Source organism: Acomys russatus, chromosome 11 (assembly GCF_903995435.1).
Source record: "Acomys russatus chromosome 11, mAcoRus1.1, whole genome shotgun sequence".
Classification (NCBI taxonomy): Eukaryota; Metazoa; Chordata; class Mammalia; order Rodentia; family Muridae; genus Acomys; species Acomys russatus.
In genome coordinates this window covers 48,450,785-48,463,162 of record NC_067147.1, presented here as the reverse complement: position 1 = coordinate 48,463,162, position 12,378 = coordinate 48,450,785, and the positions used below count along the sequence as shown (strand labels likewise).

The window sequence follows — 12,378 nt, the reverse complement described above, 5'->3', positions numbered from 1 at the left end:
CTCCTTGCAGTCTCCAATATGTTTGAATGTAATTTATGATTTTTTTAAAAAACCTGTATGTTCCTATCAACACACATATTTCCTCATGTTTCCTGAATTTAATTTCTGAATATAGTTGCTTTGAGGAAAAGCCAGCTGCTTCTGAAACAGCCTTTGTCAAGTTGCTGAGCCTTGGTTTCTCTTGTCCTCCTTCCTGCCATGACACAATTGAGACGGCAGGAAAAACAAGCCCAAAAATTGTCTGAATGTTATAGAAAATGAATGTGAGTTTCCGTGCCATAATAAAAATATTCTTGCCCTTGTCTCTTTACACGGAGCCATTGCAGTTTCCTAAGTGACAGGGGTATGTGATTACTCCTGAGTTTGTGTCAATGCAGTGACTTAGAACAGGCTCCCTAGGAAGCTGCAGATGGATAAGGAAAACCCAACACACAGGGTGGGATTACAGCCCCAACCACCAGCCCTGCGGAGGAAGGGTGTGATGGCAAATTTTGGGTTTTAATGCATTTGGATCTAGAATCAATAATGGGAGAAGCCTCTGCATGGCTGGTTCCAGGAGGAATTAGGACAGGGGGATTAACTCCCCTGGAGTGTCAGCTCCTTCTTGTGGCGCTGCTGCTGCTGCTGCTGCTGCTATTATCCTTTATTGACATTAGGACCCAGCTTCTTTGGCCTTCCAACGTGGGTTGAAAAGCAGAAGTTCTTCAAGGAACACTTCAGCACTAGATTGGGGCATGCAGCCTTGGGGACTTGGCAGATACCGGGTTCTCAAGCTCTCCAGCCTGTGGCTGGCTGTTGTTAAACTTCTCGGCTCTAATCTAGCGAGTCCTCCGTTGTAATATATATTCCCTCTACCAGTTCTGTTCCCTCTGAGCAGTGGTTCCGAACCTTCTGTATGCTGCAGCCCTTCAATACAGTTCCCCATTATTTTATTGTTGCTTCATAACTGTAATTTTGCAACTGTTATGAATCATAATGTAAAAATCTGTTTTCTGATGGTCTTAGGTGACCCCTGTGACAGGGCCATTTGAGCCCCCCCCCCCCCCCCCCCCGCCAAAGGCATCATGACCCACAGGTTGAGAACCACTGCTTTAGAGACTCCTGAGCAGAAACAACAGGAGAGAAAGGGATGGAATGGGAGTTAAAGCAAAAAAAAAAAAAAAAAAAAAAAAAATTTGATAAATTCTTAGATTAGTTTTTTAAAATTCACACACCAGGAGGCTGGTGCAGTCCCACACCACACGGGCAGAACCCCCTGCCTCCCAGACCTCCCTGCTGCACAGCTTCCTCTGCTATTGTCTATCTGCATCTTCATAACATCCTTTCTAAGGAGCCAGTAAATAGAAATATGGTGACTGCTTCACTGAGGCTTATGACTCATCAGAAAAAACTATCAAGCCTAGTAAGGGTATCGTGGGAGCCCTGGAAACCTTGGTGTATAGAACGTGTGTCTGAAGTAAAATGGGCCCATAGAAGCTCTTTTTGCTATTTTAAAAAATAAAGCTGTGGCTCATTTGTACCCATGAGGTAACTAAAATCAGGTGAAAGCCTGGCACCTGTGTACAGAAGTTTCTAGAAAGAATCAACACCTTACCGTGCACCAAGGCCAATTACCTGATTAGAAACCTCAGTGACTATGAAGAGTTTGGAATGTTGCAAACCCAGAGACAAATTATCTTGGGGTACAATTAGCCCCCTTAATAGCCATTTATTAACCCTCTGTAGCTGGCCTCATGTCTCTCTGACCATTAAGTAAATCCTCCAGAATATACTGAGAACTCATTTCCAACCAACCAGAAGTGGCTACAAATAGCATTAGGCAACATGTGAGGCTGACAGAGTTTTCCCTGCTTTGCTGCAACCCACCTGCCTGATGTGGCCACCTGTGTATTTTAAAAGCATCTTGATTTATGTCTTCCTTTGTTCAGCTACTGTAAAAAAAAAAACATGCAACTGCTTCCAGGTTGGAATGTGGAATTCGGGGAAACCTCAGTCTGTGTCCGTGGTCTTGTGTATTTGGCTCCAGCATAAACTATCTCTCAAAGGGAATCTTTGAAGTGAGAGCTGCATTCTTCTGCCAACACTCTTCTGCTTTCTTGGGATAAGAGTCCTGCTCAACTCTGAGTAGATATATTAGTCACTCAAGGAGCCTGTCTGACAGGGCTAACCTCATCTCCCTTCAAGGCTAAAAGTGCAAGGAGTCAGTGCCCTATGCCACCAGCCCCTTAGGAATCCCAAAACACAACAGCCTAGGACAGACACTCGCCCTCCAACCCAACCCAGATGCCACATGACTGGGACAGGATTAATCAGTTTCTAGGAACCAGGTTGATCTCCACACCCAGTGACAGAAACAGTGACTTCTTCGGGGACCACCTTGCAGACGTGGAGCTGGAGAAATACAATGAAAGAAGCCACACCCTGACCCTTCATGGCTTAATTACGCTCGCCATTTGCTGCTTGCCCCAACTTCTCTATTGAAACCTGAGGCTCAGTCATGTCAGTGCCCCAGAGAAAGATCAATGTGACTCTACTTTATCTTCTTTGTGCCCACTTTATCCATTTCTCTTCCTAGTGCCCAGTGATGGAATCCCCGCTCTCTGCCTCTCACCATTACCCACCCCCCTTTTAACTTGGGCATTGCCATGGGTGGCAAAGCCTAGACTAACAGGGCTGCCAGGCTATGCTGCAGTATTTTCCCAAAAGCTCTGGTTACATAAATAAAGGCAAGAACATGGGGCTTGGGGCTGGGAGATGGCTCGGTAATTACGGGTATGTGCTGTTCCTGTAGAGGATTCACTTGACTTACAGCGTCCACGTCTGCTCACAACTGCCTGGCACTCAGCTCCAGGGGAGATCTGACGCACATACAACAGCAACATACAGACACACATACATGACATGATTAAAACAAGGAACTGAACCTTTAAAAAGAAGAAGAAGAAGAAAAAGAAGAAGAAGAAGAAGAAGAAGAAGAAGAAGAAGAAGAAGAAGAAGAAGAAGAAGAAGAAGGGGACTTGGGCATCTGAAGTGGGAGTACGGAGACAAGCCACTCTGAGGCTGAGTCCCTGAGCCTTTAACCAATGGAGTCCTGGTAATAAATGTCAAAATTAAATTGCAGGAACTCAGTGTTATGAGACCAGTGAACTCATTGGTGTGGGAAAATGCACACACACACACACACACACACACACACACACACACAAAAGGAGAAGGATAGTGGGGTTTAGTTGGTTTTTTGGTTTCTCTTAGTTATATTTCACACACAAGATACTTAATGTTCTCTCTGAACCACATGAGCAAACTGGCTCCAAATTTAAGGGGGGGGGCACTTTGAAAAGGAAGCAGCATTCCCTTGGCATAGCTTTTTCAAATTCAAGATGGCCAACACGCTAATTAAGGCTCAGTGAGGGGCCTGACCTTCGATGATGAGCTGTTTTTTCAACTCCCGTGGTTTTTTGCCTCTGACTGTGATAAAACTGGATAAAAATCTTCCTTAGATGCAAATTAGGAGCCTTTCTGGGTAAGCACTTTGATGCTCAGTGGGTCTGGTGGGTGGGTGGGTCTCGCTGAGCACACAGTTAGGTTAGGTAGCTTCCTTCACCTGCCCTCCTCTCCCTCTAAACTTCATTAAAACTTTTGTTTGCCTTAATACCACTTCCTAACTTTTGAAAGAGAGCTGACTAAATGTATCTCATAAGAGTCTTTTGTTTGTTTGTTTTGTCAAGATTCCTAATAATACAATTATAATTTAATTATACAAATATGACCAGAATGTATAGGTCTAAGCTAAGTGATCAAACAACTGTTAATATGAGGAACACGTGACCAACTATAATAAATAATGCTATTTTTTTTCAAAATTATAAAAATTTGTATTTGATGATTCGCTATTAAAATTGTAAAGGCCACATGTTGTGAGATGTTACGTGACCCAGTCTGTACTGAGTACAGTCTGGCCAGAAGTGATACCAATGTCAAGGGAAGTCAACGGAGTCTTCCGATGTGACTTGTCTTGTGCAGTCCTTAAAGAACAGTTTACATCGGGCATTGGCCACCTTACAGGAGAGACTGCTTTCTGAATACTGTGGACAGCATTCAAAGTTTCGTGGCTGATATTAACAGTGGCATTGGGATACTGATTTACAGAGAATACCGTCTCTGAAATTGCCAGACAAAACCCTTATTGACCTCTGGGAACAGGATGGTCTGGAATCGTCAGAACTTCATAAATAAGGTGCTACCAGTTGCTTCTGAGACAGACAGACCTAGCCATTAACTAGGGAAGTCAGTGTGGTGCCTCCATCTCTTCTTACGGCCTTGCTGGAACAGGCACTGAAGTGCCAGCAGTGCCGGGTATGACCATAGATTTGTCAAAGATATAGAAGAAGAAAAGCTCCCCAGCCATAGGAGCAGTGGTGACACACACCTTTAATGCCAGAATTTAGGAGGCAGAGGCAGGCAGATCTCTGAAGTTAAGGCCAAACTGGTCTCCAGAGCAAGTTCCTAGACAGCCAGAGCTACACAGAGAAACTTTGTCTTGAAAACAAAAATCAGAAAAATAAAAAAGTTTCCCACACAACTGAGCAGACATATTAAGCTTGGTTAGAAATCCTACATGGAGTGGACTCTGTTTTCTCCAGATGATCGGTTTCAGTATCTGGTCACTGGATCTGTTGATGGATTTATTGAAGTCTGGAACTTTACTACGGGAAAATCCGGAAGAATCCCAATGACCAGGCCCAGGACAATTTCATGGCAATGGCTGATGCTGTCTGTCCTCTGTGTGTATTTCAGCAGAGATACCAAAATATTAGCAGCTGGGACCCAGTACAGAAAGATCAAGGTGTGGAAGTTTCCAAGAGGACAGTGTTTAATTACTTGAAAGGGCAAGTAGTAAAAGGGTCACTTGTCTGAGCTTTTCAAGGGGAGTAGCCAGATCTTAGTGCCTCTTTTGACCAGATAGTAAAAATTCATGGTTGAAAATCTGGAAAAAACACCGAAGGAATTCTGAAGCCACTCCCACTTTGTTAATGAGGGAACATTTATACAAGATGGACATTACATTAGCAGTGCGTCTTCTGGTGACACGGTGAAGGTCTGGAATACGAAGGCCACAGAAGGTTCAAATACATTTACATCCCTCAGCAGAACTGCAGGGACAGGTATGACAGCCAACAGCGTAATTCTGCTTCCTAAAATCCCAGAGCGCTTGGTGGTGTGCAACCAGTCAAACAAGGTGGTCATCACTAACGTGCACAGGCAGATTGTCAGAAGATTCACTGCTAGTAAAAGAGAAGGGTGGGGACTTTGTTTGCTGTGTGTCCTCCCCACCCCGCATTATGAGTGGATCTGCTATGTCGGGGCGGGGCGAACTCTGTGCTGGCTCCAATCCTTCAGCACAGTCCCTGGCAAGCTGGGGAGAACTCTGACAGCTCAGGAGAAGGATGCAATCGGAATCATACACCACCCACATCAGAACCTGATCGCCACCTACAGTGAAGAGGACTCCTGGAGCTCTGGAAACACTAAGTCGGCCTCTGCGCCGCAGCCAAGGGAGCAGGTAACTAATGTTAAATCTCAAAGCCTGGGGCCAAAGGTTGAGGTGCCCATTTAACAGATCAAAGCAGACCCTATCCTCGGTTCTCCCAGCATCCTTCAGTCCCTACTTCTTCTTCTTCTTTTTTTTTTTTTTGGCACCGGTACTACATTTATTCAGTAAATGTCACGACGCAGGAGCAGCAGCAGTGTGCCAGGCACTGTTGTAGGGACGTGAAAAGAAACGGTAAGAGACGTATTCTGCCTCTGGCTGTCAACAAGTCTTAGGAAACAGCATGTGCTCACTAAGCATCCCATAGGACTAGACTACTGTCCTGTTTCCTCAATGACAGGAAGATCTAGGATTCTTTGAGCTCAGAAGAGAGAAAGGGGAACTGGTCGTAGCAAATGCCAAAAGAAAACAAAGAGGCAAAACGCTAAAAGGAAGTTCTTTTAGGAAGTAGCCTTCACTACGCAGCCACAGCATCCTAGGACCAGACCCAACCCTAACCCAGGTAACTGAAGTCATTATTGAAATGGAAACGAGAGACTGCTGGTCCTAGCAAGGCAGGGTACTGCTACACCAAACAGTTATATCAGTCCCTACTTCTTACAGGGTATGGTTGGCATACCCAACCCTCCACCTTGAACTCTGCAGCCCACAAGCTGAGCTGCCCTTCCCCCAGAGGCTCTTCCCTATATAATCCAGCCATTTTGGCCACCTGCCCCTTCTTGTACGTTTGCCCTCTTGGCTGCTGCACCTGTTACTCCACCCCATCTCCCACACCTGCTCAGTCTGGTCTTGCCCACTCCAGACTCTCCCATATGTTTCTGCCTCTAGCTATACTCTGCATTTTATCTACAATAACCTTTCTCCTCCATCACACAGTCATGTCATTTCCTTTTTATTTCTTTTCTTCATTCACTTAAGTGGAGGCACATTCATGTGTTACTTTTACTTTCTGATGTATGCCTTTGTAAGCAAGTCTGGATGAGCCACGATGGTAATGTTGGGAAAAGTCACGTGTAAGAAGCAGTTATCATTCGAAGTATTTTAAAGGCATCAGTTTATCTGCCATTAGCTGAGGCAGTCATGTAATGTGTCCATTAGTCTTCTACCAAAAGACTTGAAATACTGATGTTTCTAGAAGAAAACCTCATTTATTCAAAATGCTAATTAAAACCTCACTCCTAGAATAAAACTTGTAGGCAAGTCATTACACCATATTCAGTAGCTTTGGGTTGTTGTTGTTGCTGCTGCTGCTGCTGCTGTTGTTTTAAGATTTTAATAAACCTCTACATTTCTGGAAAAAAACAACTGTAAAGTCCTACACAAGTTGCTTCTGTTTTTAAGAACTGAGAACTGAAGGCAAATGATCAGCAGTTAAGAGCCCTGGCTGATCTTGCAAAGAATCCAGGTTGTGTTCCCAGCACCCACATGGCACTTTACCATCATCTGTAACTCCAGTTTCTGCAAATACTGTGCCCTTTTCTGGTCTTCATGGCGAAACAGGGGGCACCTTTTCTCCAGTTTCTTAAATCTAATCCAGCTTTGTTGTAAGAATTTGCCCTTGGTGTAGGAGGTGCTGTCCTACAGTAACAGTCAGAACCTGAATACTTCCAAAATTAGTATTAATAACTATCGATCTACTAAAGTCTTCAGCTATCTAATGTGTGGTTGTATACATTGTCTTTCCTTGGCAGTGAGAGCAAGAAATTATATTACCTATTTCTATTACCTGTAAGAATGGGGAGAGGGGCTAAAGGACGGCTCAGTCAATGAAGTGCTTGCTTTGAAAGCAGGAGGACCAGCGAGCAAAGCCAAGTGCCCACCTGAAATACCAGGCGCAGTAGTGTCCTGTGCTGGTAGGGCTGGGAGGTAAGACATGATGAAGCCCTGCTGCCCACTGCCCAGGCACCTGAGCCTTATTCACTAGCCCAGGTCCCATGATAAGCTGTGCTCTTGGAGGATGCCTGAGAGGGTGGTGGGTGGTGGGTGAGGGGGTGGACCAGGAGGCTTTCTCTGTCTTCTGTGTGGACCCGCACACACAGAGACACAAAAAAATGAGGAGTATTACAGAGTCAACTTTTATTCAGCAATTATGGTAAGTGAATTATTAAGAACTTTTAGGTGTCCAAATAGAGTTTCTCAGGAGATACATAGCAAAAATTAGCTTTGCATTTATGCCAAGAAGAAGTGAAATAAACAGTATCATTGATGTTATAATGTGATTTTAATATTCAAGAATAACTTAGAAAGTATCTGCTTCATCAATTTCACCCTCCAAACCACAATCTGTCCTTTACGGTCATTAAAAGCCCATCAGTACCTCATCCAAGTTAGATTAATTTATTACCTGAGATTAAATTATAATCATTCATTTTTGTTGATTTTTATCAATAAATTAAATATTGGAGTCTTCAGTCTTAGCAGGTCAGGTGTAATTTTAATTCAGAAAAGACGCGCAGCTAAGGAGTCGCTGTGCTAATTAATAATTCTTGATTAACAGAACTGTGAATTACTGTGATCTATCACTCTTGAGAGATTTTTTTTACAAGAAGAACATCTTGGTGTAGGAATATTTTCTCCTCACACAGACATATTTCTCTCTTCCTGGAGTGAATTGAGAGTGAAGGGGGGAGAAGGTATTCTGTCATTATCTCACCTTCCTGCCAAGCTTTTCCAATATTGAGAAAATTAATCCTGCAATGATTCTGATCTAACAGCCAAGTCTGTGGACTGAAAAACCTTCCATCTGGCATCATTGGGTAGAATGGGCTGGCTCTTTCCACAAGACAAACCACAATCAAGTTGGTTCACTAATATCCCATACAGTTCTACTAATAACAAAAACATTATATCACTGGTATTTTCAGCCTCACTTGAGAGTGTCTGTTGGGCATTGCCCTTCGGAGTCAGTCTCTTCCTCCCAGAGTTGACCTCTAGTAACAGAGGGACTCGAGCATTAATGTGCTGCCATCTCCTGAAATGAGATTTTTCTGAGCTGCCCTCTTGACATCTGCAGATAGCACATCTCTGAAGGTGTCTTCATTAGGGTTCTATTGCTGTGAAGAGACACCATGACCACAGCAACACTTATAAAGGAAAACATTTAATTGGGGCTGGCTTACAGTTTCAGAGGTTTAATTTATTGTCATCATGGTGAGAAGCATGGTGGCACACAGGCAGCCATGGTGTCAGAGAAGAAGCTGAGAGTTCTACGTCTGGATTCATAGGCAGCAGGAACAGAATGCCACACTGGGCATGGCTTCAGCTTTTGAGACCTCAAAGCTCACCCCCTAGTAACACACCTCATCCAACAAAACCATACTTATTTCAACAAGGCCACACTCCTAACAGTGCCACCCCCTATGGCCAAGCATTCAAACACATGAGCCTATGAGGGTCATTTCTACTCAAACTACCACAGAAGGTGCCCTAATGACTCATAAAAATAAGTTAGTAAGAGATTCCTAGACAGTCTAGTTGAATTGGTGAGCTCCAGGTCCAGTGAGAGAGAGAGATTCTGTCTCAAAATACAAGGTAAAGGAAAACAGTGGACGGCAGAAATGTGGACCTCTGGCCTACACACACGCATATGCTTATGTGCACACACACATATATTCATACATGATTACAAAAAAATTTCTTAATAAGAAAGGGGGTTAATTTTATGTTACATGACTTTTCCCTTGGTGATAAAATAGCAATAAATGTTATTCTGCTAAAACTTGGTTGAAATTTGAGATTTGAAACCTATAAAAAAGCAATGGAAGAAAAATAATAACTGATATCTGATCTATTATAGGCTTTAAGTGACCCAAAATAAACTAATCATATTGATAAATATACTCGAGTAAAATGGCACTCTGAGCCTCTATATTATAGAAAATTAGCTGTACAGGTCAATTAAACATCTAAAGTATGAACTATGTGACTGCCACTAGTTTCTAATTGTAAACTCTACTTTATCTGAGGGACATATGAAGCCACAGCGACATATTGCCAGTCAGCCAACTCATTTTGTACCTGCAGGTTTGTAGTATTGGATTATTTTCCAATCCCTTCTATAAAAAATACAAAACTTCTAGTCAGGATAGTACACTTCACCCACCAAATACATTTCCTTGCCAAAAATAAAAGACATGTTGAAATAAAGTGTCACTATTTTGTGTAAAAACAAATAAATATCCATTCAATCATAAACTTAATATAGCTGTCATTACTTGCACAACCTTTCCTCATGGAAGGAAAAAGGTTTCATCTATCATACACACATACACACACACACACACACACACACACACACACACACAGGGTGAGAGAGAGACAGAGAGAGAGAGAGAGAGAAAGAGAGAGAGAGACTGCTAGTAGTTGCTGTGGAAATCATTTAGCCACTCAACAGCCTATGCTCCAGGATAATGCTGCCCACCCATCCTCATGTAAAAACCCTAACTAAAGTCAGGGAGTTATGTACACAAAGACATAAATGTAGGAGGGATTCTTATTGGGAAGAAAGGTTGCCTCAGGAGGAGGTGAGAGGGAAAGAAATAGAGAATGGGGATGAAAATGGGTAAAAATCCATACTGAAAGCCATCAATGAGCTTTTAATGACTAACTTAAATAACTATCCATGCAAACTCTAAAGAAAGAGAAAGGAAATGACAGAAGTTAATAGTGAAATAAAAACACAGCGTAATAGTCAGTCTTTGATGCCATATCAGCCAATAACATGCTCTATGGACCAGTCAGGACTTTATCTCCAACCTGAGGATGACCATTTTGTCATTTGTTTTTATTTGATTTTTACCTAAGGGTTGGTTTTGAAACATTGATGGAGAGCTAGACTCTGCTTCCTGCATAAACCCTGAAGCCAGAAAGAAACTACTGCACAAACAAGTCTCTAAAACCATCAGCTACTGCTCGAAATATGAAGCATAAAGTACCTCTTCCTAAGGTTTGGGATGAGAAGCCAACCCTGAGAAGACAAAGCACAAGTGCAGCCCCAGATTATCACCATCTTTTCTCTACGCACTCGAAGGAAGGAAAACCCAAGTGGAGACCTTAGTGTAGACACTTCTCCTACCACGCTATCAAAGGAAAAAAATCCCCCCAGAAGATGAGCCCACACACAAAATTAACAAGAAAATGGGAAGAAAGTCAAACTGTGCAATAAATAAGAAAATTCACACACCAAAACAGTGATTATAGAACATTTGGAAGGGCCTTAAAAATAAATGTCTTTTAAAAGAACATATCCAGACTTAGGGGGTTGACATTACAAAGAACTAATGCCCAAACTGTGGGGTCCAGGGGGTGATACATTCTAGAAATTAAGGGTAATTGAATATTTTTAACGTTAATATAATGCTTAACTACTGGGCGAGGCAGTTCCTAGGAGATATTTGTATTTTAAAAATAGAGCCAAGAGGCAATATAGAGAAATAAAATGTTGGTGTGGAGCGAGAGTACAGGCTGTATTAGGTGAAGATGGTTGGTGAGAGAAAAGAAAATTCAAGCTTAAAGAACAGTCTGACACATACACACACACACACACACACACACACACACACACACACACACACACACACAAGCCAAACTGGCCACCCAATCATAATCCCAACAAACAATGAAGGGGGCCACAGCTGGACCCCAAGAGCTTCATTTTGTCTGGGCCTTAGTGACCTCCTAAAATTCTTCACTGCACAGACTCCAGAAAACCTTGCCCCACCTTGCTCCCTTGTTTTGTCTCTGCTTTTCTTGGTTCATGACGTCATGTTCCTGGTTAACAGTTTATATTTTAGACCCACAGGCTTGAGTCACAATTGCTTAGTCATGATCTATTCTTGTTCTTAAGTTCACCTACAGTGGTACAGCTCACATAAGTGCATCCACAGTGCTGGGGTTGGGTCTGGATTCGAGGGACCATGTCATGTCCTTGGCTCACTTCAGTTCTCAGCTGTACCAAACATCAAGAGACTTTATGACACCAAGTTCACAGCTACAGCTGAATCACTCCTACAGCCTCTGTCTCACGTTTTCACTCTCTGCAGTGAAACTTCACTTGTCTAGCTAGACTTACTTGTCTCTCTAAGACACAAGTGTTGAAAACCCTTATTTTCAAAGTTTCTAGCCAGGGGCAGGAGAATGCTTCAGTGGGGAAAGTGTTTGCCTTGAGATCAAAAGTACCTGAGTTTGATCCTAGAACCCACAGCAAATTGCACATGTGTAACCCTAGCAGTGAGAAGGTGAAGATGGGGGGAAGGAGGCTCCCTTGGACTCATTGGACAGCTAGGACAGCCTGATTGGTGAGCTCTTGGCCAATGAATGACACTGTCTTAAAAGTGGTAGATGGAATTAGTTGAGTGTGACACTTAAAGCCATCCTCCAGCCTCTAAATGAATGTGCACACATGCACATATGTACCATGAACACATGAACAAACACAGGAACACACATGCACACACATGTGCATCCAAGCACGCGCATACATACACAAGCACATTTTTTATAAACCCTCTGAATTTTGAAAGACTGACACAATATAAGATGACCCAAAAAATGGAGTGAAGCAATCACATAAGAAAGGCACAGTGCACACATTCAAAGGGAAAATCAGAAGAGCCAAGAGGCAGCAGCTGGTCGCTGTCAGTTTGCTTGCCAAGAGGCAGCAGGGAGCCTGTAAAGATATTCAGGCATGGGACCATCAGCCCTGGGACTAACAGTCCTGAACAGTTCTGCTTTGGGTACACTCAGTAAAAGTTAGAATGGCACCACCACCCTCACCCTGGGATAAGCGGCAGGCACCAGGCAGGCATGCCAACGGGTCGCTCTTCCTT

At 43.1% G+C, this 12,378-nt stretch overlaps 1 pseudogene; it reads left to right on the top strand.

The window, feature by feature from the left end:
• LOC127195051 (WD40 repeat-containing protein SMU1-like) overlaps positions 1 to 5,532 on the top strand; it is a 52,564-nt pseudogene extending 47,032 nt beyond the window's left edge.
• Positions 5,533 to 12,378: the final 6,846 nt, after the last annotated feature.